The sequence below is a fragment of the Mauremys mutica genome, chromosome 8, assembly GCF_020497125.1.
Source record: "Mauremys mutica isolate MM-2020 ecotype Southern chromosome 8, ASM2049712v1, whole genome shotgun sequence".
Classification (NCBI taxonomy): Eukaryota; Metazoa; Chordata; order Testudines; family Geoemydidae; genus Mauremys; species Mauremys mutica.
In genome coordinates, this window is record NC_059079.1 from 105,517,892 (window position 1) to 105,541,720 (window position 23,829).

At 48.6% G+C, this 23,829-nt stretch overlaps 1 long non-coding RNA gene across 1 annotated transcript in view; it reads left to right on the forward strand.

Annotated features, from left to right (window-relative positions):
* LOC123376471 overlaps positions 1 to 23,829 on the forward strand; it is a 50,116-nt gene that overhangs the window by 21,099 nt on the left and 5,188 nt on the right. The window contains exon 2 of the long non-coding RNA XR_006581797.1: positions 17,350 to 17,511. This is a non-coding gene — a long non-coding RNA (uncharacterized LOC123376471). The remainder of the gene's footprint in view (positions 1 to 17,349; positions 17,512 to 23,829) is intronic.

Consider the following 23,829-nt stretch of genomic DNA (forward strand, 5'->3'; position numbering starts at 1 on the left):
GGGTTGAGGCTTATTTTCACTTAGAGAAACACAAAATAAACAAACCAACAAAAAATCCCCCACCCCCCTGTCTTTGAAAACAAATCCCCAAGGAAAACCAAAACCAAGCTGGGGGGAGTTCTTGCTGGACAGTACTTCTTAGTGCACCAGTGCCTTTGTCTGAAGTCTAAGGGAGTCGGGGTGTGTCTACATGGGACAGTTTTACCTGTTCTGCAGTATAATTAGATAACTCCCCAGGTGGGGACAGAATAAGAGTGGCTGTTTTTGTTTGTTTGTTTAGCTTAAACCTCTTCCAAAATGACACAAACTAAAATGGAAAAAGGCTCTCTTGTTCCAGAATAAGAGGCTCCACATGGGGACTTATACTGGTAAAATTATAGCAGTTTAAACACACCCCTTATCTTATACTGATATAACTTCCTCATGTAGACAAAGGTATTGAATCCCAGTAGACTCCCCTTCACAACAGTGCAAATACCCTTTAGTTTAATCAGTACTCCATCCTAAAGTCATAATTTGTTTTTCTCCTACTAGTTACGAAACTGTCCAAGTGGTGTCTTGATTCCCTGCTGCCCTGCATTGCGAGTTGTCACGTGCACCTGCGCAGAGTGAGAAGAAAATGCTCCCAAATCAGGATTCGCTGCTCTCGTGCACTGGCGGCAGCATTTTATACCCACATGGTGTGAATTATGACACAAGGTGCTATGCAAGGGGGTCCCCGGGTGGATATGTTGGGGCAGGAGTACTATTTACCTCCAAAGGCGCCTGGGCATTGTTTGACTACCTAGAAACTGGACTAAAGCATTCTGTAGGAGAAAAGCCTTTACTCTGCTATGGGTGAATTTACCAGGGATAATGCTTGTACCCCGTCTAACTCCTCTGACTTCAGTGAAGTTACTTCTAATATACAGGGGTACAAGTGAGAACAGAGTCAGACTCTCAACCCCCTTCCCCATTGCTGAGGAATACTCCATTTCCTAGTGTTAGGGTGAAAGTAGGGTATTGAACGGGCAGTTTACTGAAGAGGGATTGCAGATGAACTCCAGAGGGGAAAGATTAATGAACATCCAGGAATGCATGGAGGTGATCTGGATAAGGAGATTGTAGCACTGAGATAACATTCAGAAGAAGTATCAAAACCAGCCTACACTTTGTGGATTGGCAGCATCAGGCGAAACCCAGAGGTCACTCATCATTCCAAGAGCCACTGGCGAAGCTCTCAAACTTGCAGGTGTGTGTGATAAATTGCCCTTAAAAGAGTGCCTAAACTGGTGCATTTCTCCCAAGACAGAGCAAGTTCCCCTGGCTTCTCCTTTTATGCACCAAAACCATGTAGACAGCACTTTCCTTTCACAAACAAGGCCTGTCTGTATTTTGGACCTGCCTGCTGGTGCTCATCGCTGTCGGAGGTGGTTATGTTACTTGGCTAGACGGCTGGGTTGGAGCCTCTGACTGGGGAACTGCTTTCAGCTCTGTGCTAAGTGTCCCACCTCAAGGATGTAAGACAGCTGTATGCTGCTCCGGGGCATTCAGGGAGCTGCTTCTGGGGCAGATTCCCCCAGCACGGGGGCAGCATAAGGGCCCTCATTGTAACTGCTAGTGTAGGGGTGTGCTGGGGCAGAAAGGGGCACTTGGCTGGAGGGGTCTGGGCGCAGAGCAGTCCCTAGATATTGGGTTAAGACTGGCCTGTGGGCTCAGGAGAGGTTCTCCCAAAGAGAGCTCTCCAGCACAGCACCCCATCCCCAGCCAGCTGTGGGGGGTTCTGCCCTGGATGGCAACAGCCCTGAAGCAGAGGCCAGCCCGGTCAGGGTACCCGCTCCCCATCTGGCTGTTCTGGCCAAGATATGGAAGCCGCCCGTCCCGTTCTCACTTGCCAACGGTGCAGGGGAGAAGCACTGGCAGAGGATTGCGCCAGTATACAGCTCTCCCAGGAGTCCCTGCCCCCCTCTGGCAAAGGGTTCTGGGTACTAAATGGTGAGCACTTTCAATGAGCTAAAAATAGAACTGGGTCCAAAGCAAACTCAGCTCTCCCCTCCCCCATCAACTTTCAGGGAAGTGCACTTCCCGAGGGCCTTTCTGGCTTGAAACAGCCTCAGTTCGAAAGGCCGTGGTCACTGCCAGCAAATGACGGAGCTGCTTGTTGGTTTGCACTGGTGGTTCACACGAACAGGGCTAAGTGACTTACTGAGGGGCACTGGCCAGTTCACAGAACTTCACTTTTCTCCCATGTAGGGAGTTTCCAGATCTTGGGGGCAAGTAGCATCCCAGATAATTCAGCTGGCCAGGCCTGGAAGTGTCAGGGATAATTTCCCTTACTGGAATAATAACAGTTGCAGAGCATCGTAGGTCTCTCCGAAAGGGCCCAGTAGAACAAGTCTTTAAGCTCATTTAAACGGTTCTAACCTAATTTACTGCTTTAAGCTGTTCTAACCTAATTTACTGATCCTGACGCTCGGCCAATCATAGGAGCTGCCAGGCTGGATCAGACCTGGGGCCCACCTAGGCCGGTTTCCTGTCTTTGACAATGGCCGGTATCAGATGCTACAGTGGAAGATGCAAGAAACCCCATAGTGGGCAGATGTAATCTGCCCCCCAAGAAGGTCTCATCCTAACCTAAAAGAGACTGCATGTCACTCAACAACCAAAGTCCTATTCTTGATTAACCAATGACAGAGCAGAGAAAGCCAATTTCTTTTCAGCCCTTCCTTTTTGGGCTAGGCAGGACCCGTAGTAGAGGGAAATGCCATTCTCCAGGTCTGTGGGCTCTAGCAGGGATACGATTCATGCCAACAGCTCTGAATCCAAGTACACAGGTGGCAGCTGTTCTGGATCCTGCCCTTGCCGGCTCTAGAGCTGGGCTCCGAGAGGCAGATTAGAACCAGTGCAGGGGCTGAGGCGGACAGCTGGCACCTGATTCCAGGGGTGCGTTCCCCACGGCCATAGATCCAATGAGAAATTGCTGGGGCACAAGATCCCCTTACTTCCTTCTGCCTCAGTCCACCACTTTCCTCTTCTGACGGGCTTTGTCCTCGAATGCCCCCCACAGACACCTTAGCTGGGGCTATTGGAGAACGGGCACTGCAGCCTCTGGGCCGGGGGAGGTTCTTGAGGAGACAGGGCAGCTTAGGCCTGTCCTGGGACTCTGTTGACTCAGACTAGCTGGCACAAAGGGTCATAGGGTAGCTATGAGTCTGGCTCAAAGGGCCTAATCCTGAGAGGGAGCTTAACACCCACTGAATTCAGTGGTGCTTCCCCCATTTACACCAGCGCAGGATCTGGCCCATAGACTTCTCTGGGAGTCACGGATGCTCAGCGGCTCCCTCCAAGAGCCTGAAGCTCCCCATGTCTCGCCCCTTTTGCCAGTTTGGCAGAAATACTCTTGCTTTGCCAGGAGGTACCCATGAGGGGCTGTGATGGGGGGACTCCATTCTGCTCCCGTCGCTGTGGTTCTTATGGTTGCCTGGGACTCAGGGCTGGGAAAGCCGAAACCGAGATTAGATTTAAGAAAACAACAACATCCGCCTGCGCGCGCGCGCACACACACACACACACACACACATCTGAAATGTCATTTCCCCCCCAGCCCTTCCCACTTGATTAATTACTTCACCTTCTGCAAAACTCTCTGTAGAAAATCCTTCTCTCCACTAATTACGAGTAATGCCTTTTACCTTTGTTAGCAATGGCATTCTTCAAATAGGCACTTTCAAAGGGGGAGGGGGGTGTTAATTCTGACTGGCCGACTCTTCTTTGTTAATTATTCCCCTGGTCCCAAGGCAGCAGTGAGAGAAAACTCCATTGCTGGTGAGAAGATGTGTTTGGAGTTAGAACGCTGGCTGGAATTTGTTTAGTTTATTTTAGAAGTGGCAAATTTGGGAATAGCAAGGCTCAATGCTTGTACTGTGCTTTCCATCTTCCAAGCACTGGCTGGAGTACTGACCGACTAGTCCTCACAATCCCCTGGCAGGCTGATAAATAAATACCATTATCCCCATTGTGCAGGTGGGGAAACCGAGGCATGCAGGGCTGGGTTCCCTTTTCTGGCTCAGCTATGCAAGTTGTAGGCACTGGGGAGGGAAGAAGGTAGTTTAAGCCATTATGGCATTTCCCTATTCTCGGAATGGCCTCTCACATAATTTAGAGCAGCCACAGAGCTGTTCTAACCTAGGCTCAGCTGGAACAGTCCCCGAGAGGCATTTTGACAGCTGAGAATGGATCGTATACAGCAATGCTTCGGCTATTACCCCTTCTCTGGCATACTCACTGAATGGACAGGCATATAGTTCTTACACTGGCTCTAGGCCACCAGGGCATCCCTTTACACCATTTGCAGTTCCTTCCCCTTTATGCTGGGAGGGTGCAAAGGGGCTGCTGTGTAACAGAGGTCGGGCCTGCATATTTCAAGGGTCTCATCCTGCAAAGCTTTACTCATGCCAGCAGTCTTCTTTCACACAAACAATCCCATGAGCCTTGGTGTGTGGGCTGGGTCGGTTCACAAGAGTAAGGTTGTACAGGATTGGGCCCTTCAAAGATTTGTCCAAGGCTAGTTTCATCACACTGACATTCCCCCATTTGTGGGTCATCAGCGGGGTTGGGATCTTTTAGATGCACATTGCAGACCTCTACCACTTGAGCGAATGGAAAAATCGGTAGTGGTAGAAAGCTTTTATCTTCTATGTGGACCTGCCACTAGAGGGGGATGGAGGGTCACTTTGCTGATGGGTTCCACAGCTGTTTGCTAGATAGCAGAGGAATGTTGTCACTCAGGACCCCCAAGTTCATTTCCAGGTTCTGCAGGGATGTGTTCCCTAGCGGTTACAGCCTCTCGCTGTTTTCCTCCCAGTCTCTCCCTGTCCCTTTCTCTTCCTAGCCCATTCCCTCCAGCTCCATCCCCTGCGAGTGTCCCCCTTCTACCTCCCACTCCTGCTGCTCATGACCTCCCTCCCTCCTGGCTCCTATCCAATCCTCCCTCCTGTCCTGTATTTCTTTACCCTCCTGCCCCCCCCCCATCCCTCATCTCTCTGCATTTGAGTCAGGCAGCTTCCTCTTCCCTTCCTCACTGTCTGGGTACTGGGGGAGGAGGGGCACTGAGAACCCAGAAGAGACAGGCTTCCTGCTTTCATCTCCAGTGCCCTGTGGCACAGCAGCCCCCTGGGAGGAACAATTGCAGAGAGAGTCCCTCTCATCCCCTGCAGTCGAAGGATGGAGCACATTCCTGTGGAGATGGTGCATGCGCAGTCCAGCTGCCTGTGGGACCTGTAGGGGATGGAGTGTGCTCAGTGTGCACAGAATCTTTGGAGAATTTAGCTGCCAAACTCTAACAGGTCTTTACTGAGCCTGTGCAAACTCAGATGTTTCAGTCTTTTAAGATGGCTAAATTTGGGCATTTCCCCCTAAGGACAGCAAAAGGCATCTCTCTGATACCAGAGTGTCCCCTCTGTCAAATTTCAAGCCCTTGCTCTGAAGCACAGAGAGACTCAAGCTTCTCAGTGAAATGGTTGCAGTAATTTGTTTATTAACATGGGCAAAACAACAGATTTTTTTCCTTAAAAATCTGAATTGCTATGGTTGAAATTAAAAACAAACCAAAACAAAAAACCCACCACACACATACACCAAACCAACGGACCAAGACCCCAGCCTGAGGCAGACATCAACATGGAAAATTTCAGGCCAAATGGCTGGCAAAATTACAAGCAATTGAAAACAGGGTCTTATAATGGGAAGTGTCAGGCACCCTTAACTATAGGTGTTGCTAGCTGTGCCAACTAATATGATATATTGTTTTTTAAATCCCAGTTAACAGCACATGAGCTTTCTGTGCAGGGTATTGCTATGTTTCAGGTAAAATTTGAGCTCTGCTAGATTTTGTCTGCTAAACCCTCTGGTGGGCCAGTAAAAATGATCACGTGGCCCAGCTGTATATTAGAAATCAATGCAGCCTCACTTTCTTTGTACTTGCAGAGGAAAATAAAGCCACCGGGACTGATTTGTTTCACTTTGCTGAGGGATGCCACTGCATCAAGTGCTGGCTATCCCAAACCGTTTATAATAATTGCTAAGATGTTAAGTGTTTTAACTTCAGAGAACTCTGCATTTAATAGGGTGTTTATTGTACACTAAATACATCTTGATTATAAAGAGCCTATTCATTGTAGAGTAAGCGCACTTCTTCCATAGATGATAAACCTCAACAAAATCAATTGGTATTTCATTAGCATGATGAGCTGTCATAGTATATTTTGATTGGTTGGCTGGGTCTTTTTGCTGTCATGCCAATGTCTATAGCATAGGTATTAAAGCATAGGTATTATTTCATCATATTCTCGTAATTTATATAGAGAGTACTGTAACAAACTGGCTAATGTAGGTGTCCCTCTGCTGGACAGAATCAGAGCTGCTCAACTTTGTCTCCTAAGCCCTATATTGCTAGTAGCTAATGAGATTCTCCTTTAGCTGAAGGGAACTGGAATGCGTCTATGCTTTTGGAGAAGGAGGATCTGAGTTCCATCCCAATTGTCTCTGTGAGGCTCTAAGTGGCCTTGGTATGCAGTATAGTCAACAACCATGATGTTCTTGGATGGCCACATAATTTAATGGCATTTGCGGCATGCTGTGGGGCCCAGGACTCCTGGGTTCTCTTCTTGACTGTCACTGACTCACTTTGAAGCACTCGGCTCCTTCTGAAGTGCTGATGAGCACAGCTTCTGGGGAGATGGATACCAAAGGAGAAACACTGTGTTAGGGACAGACTTCCAGGGGACCTGCGTGGCTGTCACACTCCCCAGTACACGACCTATCTTCTGAGGTACTTAATATGGCCCTCATTATGACAGTATATGAGCACCTCACAATCTTTACTGTATTTATCCTCAGAACACCCTTGTAATGTAGGCAAGTGCTGTTATCCCCACTGAGCAAAGGGGAAATGGAGGCACAGAGAGACTTAGGTTGGGATCCACAAAGGTATTTAGGCACCTACGTCCCATTTTGAGGCCTCACTGCACTCCTCAAACCTCCTGCTTCCCCGTGGCTGGGGCTGAAGGCAGGGAAGAGAGAGAGAGAGAAGATACGTGGATGTGGTCATGTGTGGATAGCTGGACAACTTGCTGTGGGTGACCACGTAAGAAGCTGTGCATGAGTCAACGACAAAACCACTTACTTCCCTCCTCTAGACAGAAGGTGCTAACTCATGGGCATGGACACCCTGGGCCCATTTCTTAGCAGCTGTAGGGCCCAGAGGCCATAAAAGAGTGGGTCTCCTCTCCTCCCTACCCCTGGCTGTGTCCCTGGGGTAGGAAGCCTTGCCAGGAGGGGTGCTGAGTAGATATAGGGGTCGGTCCTCAGCATCGCTGGAGAGTGGAGACCCAGGGAGAGCCTGAACGTGAGTCATGGCAGCCTTAGGAATAATAGGTCTCGCTGTTCTCCCCCGCTTCCTTGGAAGCTCGGGAGCCGTTCTGATGTGGAAAAGGCAGTGCAGGCGCGCGCGCGCGCACACACACACACACACACACACACACACTCTTCAGTGCCTAATTGCCACTTTACATGCATTTATTTCTCATTCAGGATAAATAAATAAAGAACAAATTAAGAGAAAGGGAGTCTGTGGGTTAAAGATGCTCCATAAATTACTTAGGTGGAACCTCATGCACATGACTTGGGTAAGTGATTCCCATTTACCATTCCCCAGGGAAGGAAGAGGGGGAGGAAAAGGGGAATCACCAGTTTAATTCACAATCTCCTGATCTTCAAAGGAGTTGCTAATAAGTGTTTGTCTTTTCTTTTCCTCCCACACCTTTCCCGGAGGAGCTAGGGAGTGACACACACAGCACTGATCACAGGAGCAAAATTGTAAAGGAAAGGAGTCCCCAGTGGGAACCCTTTAATCTGCCTCTGGAAAGGCCAATTTGTGTTAATAGGACAAAACTACAGTATTTAATGCTAATTGTAGGGATTATGGGAGGGGGCGGGGAAAGGGTAGAGGCAAAAAGAAGAGGGTAGAGGCAAAAAGAAGAGGGTAGAAGGAGCTGGGGGATTTGATTGCAACACTCTCTTTTATTGCAGTAGGAAAGAAAGCAGCCCAGATGAGCTCTGGCTTTTGAGTCAGAGGAGGGTCAGCTGTGACTGGCTGTAATTTGCAGCTGAACGACGTGAGTAGGGAAGCTGAGGTTTCTGCAGATAACTCTGGATCATCTTGGCTCTATTCCTGATGGGGGTGTCAAGAATTGCCAAGTTTTGGTAGGAAGAAAATACTGGGGGAGGAGAGTGGGGCATGGAGAAGAGAAAATTACGGGAGCACCATGGTCGAATCTAAGCCATGTAAGTGTCTGAGTATGTTTCAGGGAGGGAGAGAGGTGAATGGTTATAATAAACAAAAGCTGCATAGGCAAGAGCCCTGCCCCTGCTCCCAGAGCCTTGAGCCTGTGTGATGCCCAGTAAGTAGCACTGGGCTTTTACAGAATGTAAAGGGCTGCCCATGTGGATCCACTTTGCAGCACTGGGACCTAGTTTGGGAAAGCTCAGTACCATCCTAACTGGAGGCCATCTGGGAAGGCTGCGTAACTGGCCAAAAGACTGGAGGTCACAGGCACCCAGGCCATCATCTCCAGCAATAATCACACAAGCACATTTTTAACCTTTCAGCAAAGGGACTCAAAGTGCTCCCCAAACACTGACAGACTCAAGTGCATCCCGGAGAGACCAGGACTATCTACCATCTCTATTTTCCAAACTGAGGTGCAGACTTTCTGGAATTGACCTACAACAGCATGGATAGCTATGGGTCCCTGCGTGTCACTAGAGGGTATTTGAAGGGGTATGGTCTTCCCAGAGGAAACCTGTCAGGGCAGCTAATTCTGTTTGTTGTATTTGGAACGAATCGGGGTAAGCAGCCATTGGCGAACGTGTCATTGATGCTAGCCACAGCGAGGATAGTGATAGCTTCTTCCTCACGCTCATGTGCTGGTTGCTATTTTGTTAGATGAGAAGGATTCGCCCAGGGCCCTTCAGAGCAGAAAGCTGGAGTGTCTACAGCTTAAGAGCTGTAACAGACTCTCAGTCTCTGTGGAACAGGCAAAGAAAGGGGATGTGTAACACACACTGACCACTGGACTACACATTCTCCTGCAAGATCAATCTATCCAGTATTATCCTGGGTCCCAAGCATCCATGATACCTGCAAAGTGGTTATACTGTAATGTTTCTAATGACATTGTAGTGAGCCATACTTGGTTTGGATACACAGTATATATGTAGGAATCTGACAGAGAGAACTAATGTTTTGTTTGTATTTGTCATTTCAGCCAAAAAACCTCCATTAATGCTTTGTTGTTTACAATTTATTTATTTTTCAAGGAGCTGGTTTAAAGAGAACTTGGAGTTTGCTTGAGTTTCTTCTTAGCATATGCTCAACATGCCTTAGGTGGCATGTGACCAGGATTCGTCACTGAATTTGATCCACTGGTTGGATCATGAGCTTCCCCATCCCAGGCTGGGGACTGATGGAAAGGCAATATAAACGCTGATCCACGCCCCCGTTGGTTGAGCTGAGAGTTTGGAGTTCAGCTTTGTGAAAATGCAGCTGTTTGTCAATGCCTGTGGTTGGCTTGTCCCAGCACATCCCAATATCTCTTCAATCCCAGACTAGAACCTCCCATCAGAGGTTTGAACAGCAGTCCTGTGTCATGGCCAGCACACGAGAAAGTAGAGCTGTGCTGGTATCAGTTTATAATCAGTGAAGTATATGTGCATGTTTGGAGATTGAAGATGAGAGACAAGGTTTAGAAAAGAAATATTTACGGGGTCAGATCCTAGGCTGGTGTAAACCAGAGCAGCTCCATTGAAGTCAATGGGCCAGATCCAGAATTGGTGTTAATTGGAGTAGCTCCATTCAAGTGAGTTGGGCTATGTGAGCTTACACCAGCTACTCATCTAGTTTTAGGGGGATATTATGAAAAGGTTGCCTTAAATCGGTGGTTTCTTAGGGCTATGAAAGATCACGGAAACTACTCTGGTACCACTCAACTTCCAAACTGCTATTTGATAAGGGATTTACAATTATTCCCCATATACAAACCTTAAGTTCTGTTAAAACTTAGTCTAGCCGCAATACCCAGGGTTATCATCTTAAAAAACAAAGCGACATCCCTGATGGCCAAGGCCAGATATTGCCCTGCTTGGCGATACATGAACTGTTGTGACTTCCCCTGGGAGACATCCAGCTGTTGAACTCTGCTTTTTCTTTTCACCCGAGTGTTCTGAACTTGGAGGTGTTACACTGCTGCTGCTCCTTTCTTCTTGGCCATGTTTATTCTCTACCCCACACGTGGCTGGCTGCAAGCGTGAAAAGATCCTAATTACATTTAGGCGACATTCCCGCCCACGCAAACAGAGTGGATTTAATTATCATCAGCCATGCAGGCCTTAGCATGACAGCTGAGGATTTTCTCCACTTATGCGCAACAGGTGACCTTCAATTACTGCACGCTGGGGCGGGGGTGAGGGTAAGGGAACCTGACTGGGTTTCAGATGAGGATGGCAGAGGGACTGGCTTTCTGAAGGAAGGCAGGAGAAGCACTGGCTTAAAGGCTCAAAGCATAAAGACCCAGATCCTCCAAGGTGTTTAGGAACTCATCTCCATTGTTTGCAGTGGAAGTTAGGAGATTAAATACCTTTGAAGGTCCTGGCCAAAATTGCCTTACATTTCTGTGTGCTTCCAAGTGAACGATACGTTCTTCTTCAGCACTTCTTGTCCCAAAGTGCTGGCAATGAGCTGTTGCATAACATCAGCATTCTACCCCAAAGGTGGCTGCCTTAAAATGGGAGATGACGCAGACTCTTTCTGATTGGTCTGAACCAGGGGAGGCAAACTCTCAGTGGCAGAATAGACACGCTGCTCTTGCATTTCCAACTTGGGTGGCAGAGTTCAAATCCCTTCTTAGCTCACAAATGGCAGAGCTGGAAGTCGCGATTTCCGTGTGCATCCACCAAGTCACCACTCAGGGCTAGCCTGTGCTGTGGATTTATGCACCAGTGCAAATCCCTGGTGTGGAGTTGCTGCACGGATGTAAAAAGTGCCTTGCAGTGGTGTGGCTTATCATGGCGTCAAACCAATGCAAGCCACTGATGCACTGCGTCTACACTAGAGCTTTGCACTGATCCAGCTGCATCCATGCAAAAATCCCCAGTGCAGAGAAGTCCTAAATTGGTCACAAAGGTTAAGACTCAAACAGTAGGGGGTGCTGTAAGTGAGGATGGGATCTGATGCATGGAGGCCTGGCTCAGGATTGGAATACCAATGGGGCGGTGCAGGTGTAGACTTGAGGCAGATTACCATTGCGTTAGAGAAAGGGAAGCCTGTCTGTTCAATGCCTGGCTCAAGCCAGCACTCTGTTTTGTCCTCTGATTCGCTTTGTCTCATGAGCCCTGCATTTAATTCAAATGTCTTTTTCCCTCCCAAGTGTGATTAAAAAGATGACAGGAGATTTTGTTTCTAAAATGGGACATACTGGCCGCTAGCAAGATGCCAACTGCTCGCTAGATGAATGCAGGAAGTTTCATATCAGACATTTGGTATCTCCTCGGCCGATAAGAAATTTCTCTTAAAAATATAATATATATAAACTCCCCTTTGCAGGCGAAGCATCTTGGCGATGTTACATTGTAAAAGAAGACGGAGACGCACCGGGTTTCATTTGACCTTTAAATTACCTTTGCCTTAGTGGCCTTGGTTTATCAGCAGGTCTTTAGAGAATGAGCCCTTCTTTGGAACTAATAGATCCCCTCCTTGCAGGCATGTGACATGGGCTTTTTGAATACCCTGACCAGAGTTTATGCCTCAGGCAGAGATAGCATCTACCAGGAAGAAGCATACAGATAAACAGGAGGGTTAGTTGGGGTTTCTCTGGCCTCCTGCTCCTTCTCCTTCCTTGCTCACTGGACCAGAGGGCTCATTACCAGCAGACAAGTCGCAGAGATGCCAGAACCAAAATCTCACCTCCTCCCTGGCTTGCCCCCAGTCTAACAATGCTGAGGGGAAGTGAGTGAGCAGGACCCGTGGGGAAGGGGAGGGCAGGGGATTCTCTGCTGAGCATCAAAGAGAGAGCAGAAAGAGCTTCCGAAGCACCAGTGATGGAAATCAAGCAAAGAACAGGGAATGTGAAGAGGTGATCGGGCTACAGGCATTGGTGGGGAATGATACTGGAGTTTTCGTTTATTGTCGTGGCCCAGCACTGGCCTGTTTTTCCAGTGCCTGGAAGAAATGCCAGATTGCAATAGCGCTGGCCTGGCCAGGAGAACTCGCACGCACCCCTGCTCAGCCCAACACAGTGATTTGGGGTTGCAGAAGGAGTGACCCCCCTAACCTGTAGGGGAAGCTGTGCTCCATCAGGCCCTGACTCATCTCTCATTTACACCAGTTCTACAGCCATACAAATGGACCGACTGCAGTAGTTACTCCTGATTTACACCAGCGTCAGTAAGAGGAGAAACAGACCCCTGCTCTCTGTACCAGGTACAGGTTCCCTCTCCTAATCCCTCCACTGCAGTCTGACTCTGCCACCTGATGTCCCCTCTGCGGTTGTGAAAGGCAGGAAGCATAGTCCAGCAATTAGAGTGCGAGCCTGGGATCCAGGAGTCGTAGGTTTAATTCTGGGCTCTGCCCCAACTTCCTCTGTGACCTTGGACAAGTCACTTAGTCTCTGTGTGCCTCAGTTTCCCCTCTCTATAATGGGGAGACTTGCCCTGCCTCACAGGGGATGTTGTGAGGATAGATACACTGAAGATTGTGACGTGCTCAGATACCCCAATAAAGTGGGCTGAGGCAGAGTTCCAAAATGAAGCTTTTTCCTTAGATAGGCAGATTTCTTCCTTCCCCCAGCGCAGGCAGGTCCTCACAGCCTCACTGAAGTGCTAGTGACTTTCCAGCAGGATTGGTTCAATGGAAGGAGGATAAGAGACTTGATCTGTTTAAAGAAGACATGATCCCAACCTCCAGACTTTGGATCTGGATATGCCTGGCGCATGGGGACATGGAGCGGCACCGTGGTCTGGCTGCTGATGGTCCAGTCCAACGTCAGCAGAAGGCAGACACTCGGGGAAAAACCATGACTGTAGCAAAGAAGATACAGGACAAAGCAGCAGCTGCTGCATGGCTAAATATCATCCCCTTTTTACTGGTGCAGAATCTCTGGCGTGGAGAAGCAGCAATGCAAATAACACTGCAAGGTAAATCTATTGGGCATGGATGGGGATAGAGCTCAGGACTCCTGACTCATAGCCTCATGTCTCAACCACGAGGTCACCTTTCCAACCCATAGTCATGCTGGCTTTTGCTTTTTGTGGCCTGGATTGGGAGACAACAATCGTGTACCACATGGCAATGAAATGCTCATTGCTGGCAAGAGATCTATGGGATTCCAGAAGAAATAGCTTTGTATCAGGTATCTGGATGCTGGTGCTGATTGACCCTTTGTTTTGTAAGTAGCACCTAGCCACCATAGAATTCATACTAACGTGTGTGTGTGTGTGTGTGTGTGTGTGTAAATCTAGAATCCATTGTTATTTTGTTGTATTTCTGAAGTAATAAATCACAATGCAGAACCTCTGTATAATGACAGGTTTATAGTGTTTTCTTCCACATTCATTTTAATATTTTTGGCCGATTCACATATTTATGTAGCAGAAGTTTGTTAATCCAACTCTCTCTCCTGCCCCAGCTCATCCCAGAGCCACGGTAAACAACAATACTCCTGCAGGGAGCTGGATGATAGAGTTTTATAATGGAGAAATATTCCTTTTGATGGAAGTTAATCACCTTTCTATATTTTTTAAGACCCACTTCATCCCTTAATTTAATGACAAATTACAGTCATTCGTCCGGGAAGGAAGGTTTAATAAGAGAGGGAATAATAGATGGGCTGCAGGGAGGTATGAGAAAATAGGTCCATCAAATGGTAAAACTAGAGAGCGTGAAGGCAGAACCTGAGTCTGCAGAAGCCTTGTCATCTCCTTCCCCCCGCCCCCACATCATCCAACTGATCTTCTTTCCTTGGTTAGTACTTATTGCTTGTGTTTTAAAATATACAAGAAATGATTGAAGGGAGAAATAGTTAAAGTCTCCAGATATGTTTGTACAGCACCTCGCACAATTGGCTCTGATCCTGAGTGGGGTCTCTAAACAAAGACCTTCTCACAAACCTTCATTCAAAGTACTTTGAAATCCTGACCACAACCCCACTGCAGCTGAATGGATGGGGTCCAGCTCTAGTTAAGGCTCCTGGCACCTGTAGAGAATAGGGCAAGATTTTGTGCTTTTTCAGCCAGAAGCAGGAAAAAAATCTGAAACAGATGGTACATCTCGACCCCGTTATGGATCTCAGTTACTCTGAAGTAAATCTAGATTAGCGCCATCAAAATCACTTGAGGTCACTAGAGTTACTCCAGATCTACACCGGTGTAACTGCCATCAAAGTCTGGTCCAAGAAGTTCAGCTAGATCAGATGAACATCCAAATGTTTCATGTTTATCTGATCCAGATTTCTAATTCTTTTGTGGCTCACCCATCCCTGGGAATAACCCAGAACCCCTGCATGAAATCTGAGAAACTTTTCTCTTGATTAAAAAGTCTTTTCTCATTGTATCTCACTCCCTACTCCTTCCAAATGAAAACCAACCCGTGCCTGTCTCCACAGTGGATCTGCATGGTTCTGACATGAGATTTGTGGATTGTAACCTGTTGACACTGAGTGATGGATTGGCTTGTTTATTTCCTTGTGAAATCAGGATTCTGATGTGATTATTGCTGACCTCCAGGGATCAGATTTTCTTTCCTTTCTTCTCATTATGTACAGTAGTGGTTGGTTAAGTCCTCTTTAAGCATGATGCATGATGGTTATTGTGTAAACTCCCTTCCCTCCTCTGCCTTTCCTTTATTTCAAATTAAAGTTACAAAGTCCTAAAGCAAGCAGGACTGTTGTCCAAAATGTAAGCCTTAGCTCCCACGCTCCCTCCTCAGAGGGCTGTTTAAGGTTTCTACCTGAAGGCCCTCCTGTCTCTAGCCTAGCTCCCTTGCCTCTTTCTTTATGTTCCTGAGTGGAGCTAATGAGACCCACATGATCTGGCTGATAGGGTGAGTCAGCAGAATAGTTCCTTGCCACACTACAAGGTTCTACAGCAGACACCTAGTTCACAGCCCTACGGGGAGCATGTGGGAAATCCATATAGGAGATTTGGAAAGACAAATGGATGGGCGGGATGCTGAGCTGGAGGACAATTCCAGGGAGAGGTGAGAATGGCCGTGCAGAGGTAGAGAGATGATACCAGAGAAGGGCTAATGCAGGAAGAGATGTTTCCTAGACCTTTTCTAATGTTGCCTTTCAAGTCACCATGTTTCCTTCTTTCTTGTTCTCTATATCACGAGGGCTTCCCACACTTTATTTTCATTGCTCAGTTTTGTCAGATTTAAATATGAGTTTGAAAGGCTAAATCTTCACTCTCGAGGGCTGTAAATGCTCATCAGCACTGTCATCACTATTCCAATTTAGCATTTCTTCTAATTGATCCTGCAAGAGCTTTACATTTCAAAAGAACCTAAATAACTTTTTTTTTTAAATATCCCAGCTAATAACCCTAGAGAATAGAATGAATATAGGAGAACCTGACTGCTTATCCATGGGCAGGTCTGTTATCGGGGTTATCTCACCTAACATCCACTTAACAGCAGCCCAGCACCGTTTTCTATTCTTTGTCTCCTGAAATCTGCTTGCTCCATCGGCTGATGTAATATAGTTACCCCAGGACTCACCCCTTTCAGTAACAGTTCTCCCAAAGGTTAGCATCACAGCGAATGGTCTTTGTGGGGACCTGACAGTCCCTTATGGCTGTTGGTATGAGGAGATGGAGGGTTGCATATTCCTCCTATAGTCCATCCGTTCTGCACTTGTTCTAGACCCCACACATAAGTAAATCAGAGTCCATGTGCCACCATGTATGGTTGCCTTTGTGAACTGCTTTGTGTATGGACAGTTCCTAGAGTCGGTGGCAGTTTTGTTTTTAAATTATTCAGCACTGCAACCATGTGGTGTGTCAAATCATGTGGTGCTATTGTGGTGGGGACAAATGGCATCACTGACGGAGCGGGGATATCTCCCAACTTCAGGCCAGTTGGAACCCAGGTCACCTTACATGAAACTGCATGTTCATGGACCCCGTTAACAAAGTCATATGGATTGTTCTAACCATGGCCAAGGAAACACAGTCATGCTCTGGTTTAGAGTGCAAACTCCAGGTGGCTATTTCTTCCTCGCACGTGCCTGCTGACCAGGTGGTTATCAATGCAATAACCGAAGTAGTCTACCCAGATTAATACTTAGATTGGAAACTCTTTGGGCCAGGGACTGTCAATTTTTGTTCTGTGTTTGCACAGTGCTTAGTACAAAGGGGTTTTGGCCCATGACTGGGGCGCCTATGTGACATGATACCACAATCCTTAAAATGTTAAGTGGATTTAGTGCTGCTGACATTCAGGATTAACCGCCCTGGAGACTGAAGTCCTCTGTTTATCCTAAGAACTGCTATGGGCTTTCCTCTCAAGCCAGAGCAGGAAGTACACTGGCCAGGGGGAGAGGGCACGTTGGTCTCAATGCCTTTTCAGTCCTGGGTCTTTGGATCTGTTCTGAGGCTGCCAGCTGTGATGGTGGTTTTGTGTATGATGGGACAACTACCCTCTAGAGCAGTATTTCTCAACCTTTGTTGGTTGCCAACCCCTTATGTAAAGTCTCAAGTGTTTGTGTTTTAAACTTACTGTAGAAGTAAGAGTAAAAATGCACCAGTCCAGCGAGAGGTTGACAGACAATACTTGACCCTGAATGGGAAGGATATGTGGGACATGGGAGAGCAAAGTTTGCTTCGCTTTGCTTTGTAATAAAATGTTCAATGCCTTGGGTCCCCCTTGATCACCTTTCATGAGCCACCAGTTGAGAAACACTGCTGTGCAGCCACTCACAGAGCATGACACCAGCCATCAGTGACCGCTGGCTGCTAAAAATGTGGGCTGTTTTAAACCAGTGACCTAAAGGGGCGCGTCTCTCATGTCTCACGATCAGGAGCCACCCAGCCCCCATTGCTTGGTTAGTACCCTTCAATGACCAGATGAATTTTGTCCTGTGGACTCAAATGCCAGGTTGTGGGGCTCCATTTGGCTGGATTACCCTGGGGTCTGCGAAGTGTGGAATTGCTCCGCTGTGACAGGTTAAAGGTGCGTCGTCACCACCGCCGTAACCGTGGCCTTGCAGGCTATTGGTGTACTGGGAAATAAAGCAATAGTGAGTCCTGCTTTTTCTTCTGTAGGGGACGCCGCTTTTGGCGCTCGAATGACGTTCAACCAAGTGACTTCCATTCAAACGGAGTAAGCTGAGAAGGAGATGACACTTTGGAGGCAACGTCTGGAGCTAGACTCCCCTGGGTGTGTTTCTCCCGTTTAGGCAGCGCAGGAGGTGGCTCTCTGAGCAGGTAAGGGGATGTTTCTAACCACACACACACAGATTGTGCTTGGCTGTTCTATGGGGTCTGTATGGAGATGGCACAAGCAGGGCTTGCCTTAGGGAAAACGACGCCCTGGACGAAGTTGTATTTTGGCGCCTTTTCTTTGAGTTTGAGACTAGCAGTGCGAGGTGCAGGGCGTGAGGACCAGCTCCTGGCCACAGGGCCTGGCTGGGCTGCGCAGGGGGAGGAGTTTCTGAGCTGAGGGCTCCCCCGGCCAGGCACCCTGACCACCTAGCGGGAGGAGAGCGGGTGCGTGGCCACCGCACGTGTGCGTAGGAGAGGGGGACCAGGGGCCGGTTTGCTGGCTCTGCAGAGGTAAGCCTTGCTGCCTGTGCCTCCCTGCCAGGTTGGCAGCTCTGGGTGGCATCGCTTGCCCCTGACTGGCTGGCCAGGGGCTCACCTGCATCCACCCCTGCTCTGGCAGCCCAGGCCACTTGGATGGTGCCCCCTGGCCACCTGGGCGGTCACCTCATCGCCCACCCGTAAGGCTGGCTCTAGGCAAAAGAAGCGTCTTTGCTCACTTCACGCCCTGCTCAGCAGCTGGGCACAGTCACATTCCCAGAGCCCCAGCAGGTGCCTGGGCACTAGCCACCCCAAAAGGAGAGGAGTGGACTCCCTGCAGTTCTGCCCTGCCTCTTGCTTACAGCTGAGCCTATCCATCATGGCAGCCTTATGTGTGTCTATAGTGCAGGGAAACTGTAATTGCCTGTAAGTGCCACGCTGCTTCGCACTGTGGTGGGGGTGGGTGGGTTCTCCTGCCATGGGGTCCATATTCCCTGTGGTGGCATGATAACAGCTCAGCACTCATGACATTTCCGTCTGCCACCATCTCGACTTGATGATCAATCTTCCCTGTGCTTTGCAGGCTAGTCACTGAGTGGTTATTAATCACACTCGCTTTCTGGCTCCGCTGATAGGAGGGGAAGGGTGGGGAGGGACTTCGCAGTGCTTTTATCTCCTTGTGAAGTGAGGAAAGAGGCGTGGGGGATGAGTTGGGAGTGGGGCGAAAGCATCTGCTGAGATCTGAGAGCAGAAGACAAGAAAATATGTGAAAAAAACCTAATGAATCAAACAAAGATCAAGGGAAACAAACAGCAGCCCTCTCTTAATGACCTAATTCATGCTGAGGAAAGCAGAACCAAGGCGCGGGCTTCCACAGCCAGGGAAAGCTGTGCTTTGTCGGATGTGTTAGTCTCATAACTAGGCAATAAACACAAGTCATCAGATGAAATTAAGCAGAGGAAAAGTTAAGATGAATATGTGTGTGAGGGGTGGTGAGCCATAAGAGTCCGATAGCTTAGGGCTGGACTGCACATCTTCTTTATACTGGTATAATAACGATGTCAATTGCATGGATGATTTTTTACTGAATAGTCGTACCAGTCCAACCTTGGATGGATGCAGTTATCTCAGTATTACCATGTTTTATACAGCATGGCTTATTCCCCTTCCTGCACGGGTCTAAGCACTTTTATGCTGATATGCATCCACGCTAGGGGAGCTGTCCTGCTTTAACTATACTGGTGTTGTTAAAGTGGTACACGTTTTGTGTATCGATAAGCCCATAGGCTGCGTGCAAGAGACTGGGGGTTGTCTCCTCACCTGAGCCTTTCTAACTGGGGATGGGGTTAGCAGTGGAATGCAAACTGGAGTGTCTCTGAATTCGAAATTCTCCAATTTTTAAAATTTTTTGCTGAAATGTCCAATTTTGACAGGAAAAGATGACATTTTTCATGAAGTTCCACTCCCCTATTTCCCCACCAGCTCCCATGTATAAGGAACAATAATAGATTATAAAGCCAGAAGGGACCATTGTGATCATCGTCCATATTACACAGGCCATAGGACTTCCCTGAATGAATTCCTAAAGAGGGCTGCTGAAAGCACACAGCGTTCCCAGGTGTTCTTCGGTCCAAGTGCTAGCCAGGCCCATGACTGCTAAGCTTCCGGGATCAGATGAGCTAGGGCAGGGTTTCTCAAACTGGGGTCGCCGCTTGTGTGGGGAAAGCCCCTGGTGTGTTTACCTGCCCCATCCGCAGGTCCGGCCAATTGCGGCTCCCACTGGCCGCGGATCGCTGCTCCAGGCCAATGGGAGCTGCTGGAAGTGGCACAGGCCGAGGGACTTACTGGCCGCTGCTTCCAGCAGCTCCCATTGGCCCAGAGCAGAGATCCATGGCCAGTGGGAGCCGCGATCGGCTGTACCTGCAGACGGGGCAGGTAAACACACCGGCCTGGCCTGCCAGGGGCTTTCCTTGAACAAGTGGCGACCCCTGTTTGAGAAACCCTGAGCTAGGATATACCCCGTCCGGCATGGCTGTAGGCTGGCCCTTGCTGAGCCCTTGGGAAAGGACTGAATAAGGTAACCGGTCTCGTCCGTCGCTAATGCCTATGCTCCCAAAAGCAGGAACAGATGCAGAGGGTTTAACCACGAGTCAGATAGGTTAAGACAACAGCCCATTGTGCGTGTGCATGACCTGTGGGAGCTCCGGTTGAGCTGCTACACACCTTTTTTGCAGGGAAAACATTGCTGCGGAGGTAAAGTTTCTGGCCCAAATGGGCATGTTGACACAGACATGGTTGCTGATTAGCAAATGGCGTGGGGAGATACTGCGGCCCTTTTCCCAGCGGCCAATCACACTCTAGGTATGCTGGTGCCTGTATCCTTCCCTTCTAGTATCTGTGAAAACAGGCCATTCATTTCAGCTGAAGGAAGGGAAAACATAACAGAAGGAAGGAAACTTACTCGCTAGAGGAGAGCGGGATAGGTCAGGCTGCTGGGGGCGGGACACAGCGTATCAGTCCATCTGATCCAGCAGACCACAGTCAGGCCCTGAAGTATGGATCACTCAAAGCCACAGAGGGATGGGTGAAGGGGGTGCCTGTGTTTATATATTGGCCAAAATCCCCAGACCTTGCCTCAGTGGGAGCAAAGGCGCCTGAGGACAGTCGTGCTGCCATTTCCTAAGGGAGAAGGCTGCATATGCCTGTAACGGGGGGAGACCTGGGGGAGGGGGTTTTGTGTGTGCTGCATGCATGGAGCACAGCTTTGCATGGTCCCTCTGTGCAATAGCGCCTGGGCCTCAGGGGCAGGGCTGTGAGGCTATGTCCATCTCTTGCCCTATGGGGGCCACCTTAGGAGCTGAAGAGCCACTCAGCTGGAGTCAAGTCTGCAGGGAGTCTCCCCAGCCGGTGGGGATGATCTCTCCCCTCAGTGCGCCATTATCCCAGGGCTCAGGCCAGATGCTGACCAGAGAATTTCAGCCATTGCACGCTCCCCTTAACTGTGACCTACTTATTCGAGAGATCTGTGCTGCCAGGCCACTTCCCGGGGACCCAGCCATGACTGCTGCGTAACTGGGGTACTGTGTGAAAAGCAGAGCCAGCATGCCACGGCGCTGGGTTACAGGGGTAGCTTGTCACCGGCCTTCTTCTAGTGCTACTTCTAGGCAGGAGGAAGCATTGATTGTGGCCCTTGGTTAAATGACAGCGTCTCGCTCCCCTCCAGGAACTCTTAGTTGGCCGTTCCCTGTTGGTAATTGAAAATGACTCGCCATTTTATCATGGACACTCTCAGATCGACTAGAGGCTTTTTCCTTTATACTTCACCACCTCTTCCTAGAGCTGGAGCTTCCACTGAGCAGGTCAGCATCCCCGAGAGGAAGGCAGCCTTCTCCCCAGAGGGAGGCCAGCGGAGAGTCGGGGTCACTGGTGGCAGCTCAAAGCTAGGATTGTAGGTGGTGTGTTGTAACCCTCAAGTGAAGCCCCTAGTGGAAGTACAGCTCAGTCCACCACTGTGGCTGCTAAGTGAACTGGCACTGTTTGTTTCTTTGGTACCGGCTGGGCTGGGTACTACACACCCTGGGGCACTGGAGTAGCTGCCCTGGGGTAGACCGCGGAAGAGCTGCTCTTGTTAAACTAACAGCTGTGAGCTCAGCACGGGCTGGGGTGGAGGTACATCCACCTTCTTTGTCGTTCCTGAGTAAAGCAGCCCTTTAGCTGGACTACCAGCAGAACGATCACCACTAGTAACTGGCACAAAAGGGAGCGGGAGATGGATTTCTCTGGGGAATGTTAAAAGCAGCAAAGAGTCCTGTGGCACCTTATAGACTAACAGACGTATTGGAGCATGAGCTTTCGTGGGTGACATGCATCCGACGAAGTGGGTATTCACCCACGAAAGCTCATGCTCCAATATGTCTGTTAGTCTATAAAGTGCCACAGGACTCTTTGCTGCTTTTACAGATCCAGACTAACACGGCGACCCCTCTGATACCTGGGGAATGTTGCTATTCAGTCACCTATAAAGAATGAACTGAGAGACAGGATCAGTTTCAAGAGCTTTCGTCTGTTTCCTCAGACGCAGCCACCTGGAGGGCTTTTTCCACATTAGGCTTTTTGGTATTTTCTTTCAAGCAACAGGAATGTGTGTGTCAGTAGCAGGTGACCAGTGCTGGAGTCTGAGCTGAATCTGTTTGTTAGGATGGGGGCGCTGGATGCAGCAGACGAGGGATGTTTCAGAGGGGTCTTAAGGGCTTGTCTATTCCAGGAATTTGCACTGGGGTATGTACCCTACACTGTGAATTTAAACTGATATAGTGAAACCACTGCATAGTCCTGTGTGGAGACTTATTTTGGTTTGAGAGGCTTTTTTGGTTTAACTCAAGTGGATAAATTAAATGGAAATCAGCGTCTCTTAGACTGAAGTAAGAGTCCACCAAGTTTAACCACATTGTTTTAAAAACTGATTTAAGTTAAACAGTTTAGGCTGGGCCTGAGCTGGTGTCATTTATCTCTTCTTCTGTCCCCTTCAGCATATAAACTGCACTAAGTCCCGTTCCACACACAGATCACATTGTCCCGTCCCGCAACAGGAATTTCTATCCCAGTCCAATCTCAGTGGAAGGAACTTGCCTCGTAAAGGGGCCTGATACCTGTCAAAAGAGGAAGTGCTTCATGGATTGGTGAGAACAATCTATAGGTCCAACTTTTGATTAACCCCTTCCTTGATGACTCTGTGTGTACTTTTTAACCAAGTCTCAGGTTAATGTGAACGGCAAGTCATGGGTGCCATGCTGTGCGGGAGCTCGTCAACCTCTAACGTGAGTCATTCTATTGTAACTCTGCTTTCAGTGACTGGGTTGGGATTTTTAGCCAGACCGTTAATGCCTCGGGTGCCTTTATCGGTGCTCCTAGGCCATCGTGACATTGGAGGTTGTTACTTCGGCACCACTCCTATTTGAGTGAGGGAGAATTGCCGAAGGTTGACAGAAAATCACAGAGAGCATTATGGGAAGTGCCATGTAAATGAGGGCTGCCACCTTGGCAATACCATCAGGGCTTAGCAGAGGCTCTTCACTGTTATGCAATATGCAGTGCTCCTGCAGCCATGTGTTTCTTCTCTTCTTGGGTCCCCGCAGTAAGGTGCAGCTGCAGTCTCAGTCACAGGCAGACTGTCTCGGAGTAACAGGCACTGATGGAGTAGTCAGAAGGGATTGGAGTCATTTCCACACAGACGTCGCATTGATCTTTATGTCGGGGAGGAAGGAAATGCCCTTTTACAGCAAAAAGAACAGACTTTTCCAAACTTATTAGAGCTCAGTTTTTCCCAGCAAGTGCAAGTCAGACAGACAGACACGTGCCCCTCACTTTTCTGTTGTTTATCTAGGAGTGAGCAAAGTCTTGACACCCCTCTCTCAATGCATCACACACACACACACACAGGGTTAATGTCCCCAATTGCTCCCTGTGGCAGTTTGTTGCCCTTTATTGTTAACTTAATCACTTTATTGTGGCCTTTATTGTTCAATTAAATAAGCATAAACCTACACAAACGATCTATGGTATTTCTACAGCTCCCATCGCTGCACGAGCTGAGCACTCCTCAGTCTTTAACAGATTTTGCCTCAGAACCCCCTGGGAGGCAGAGCAGTGCTATTATCCCCATTTTACAGATAGGGAATTGAGCCGCAGAGAGGCTAAGTGACTTTCTCAAGGTCACACCGTGAAGTGTGTGTGCTGGAGCAGAGACATGAACCCAGGTTTCCCAAGTCCTTGGCTAATTCCTAACCACTGGACCATCCCTCCTCTCAGACTAAGTATCTCCACAGCTTGGCTCATTCCTGAGATTTCTCCCTTCATGGCCCTTGTCTCCGTGAAGTGAATTCCATCTTCCCACTTAGATTCACAAGCCTGAATACGGCTGGTGAGGCAATGCTACAGAGAGCCACTTGATCTGGCTTCCAGCATGAGTCAGCAAAATAGCACTGCTTCTCCCAGCTGGGGCCT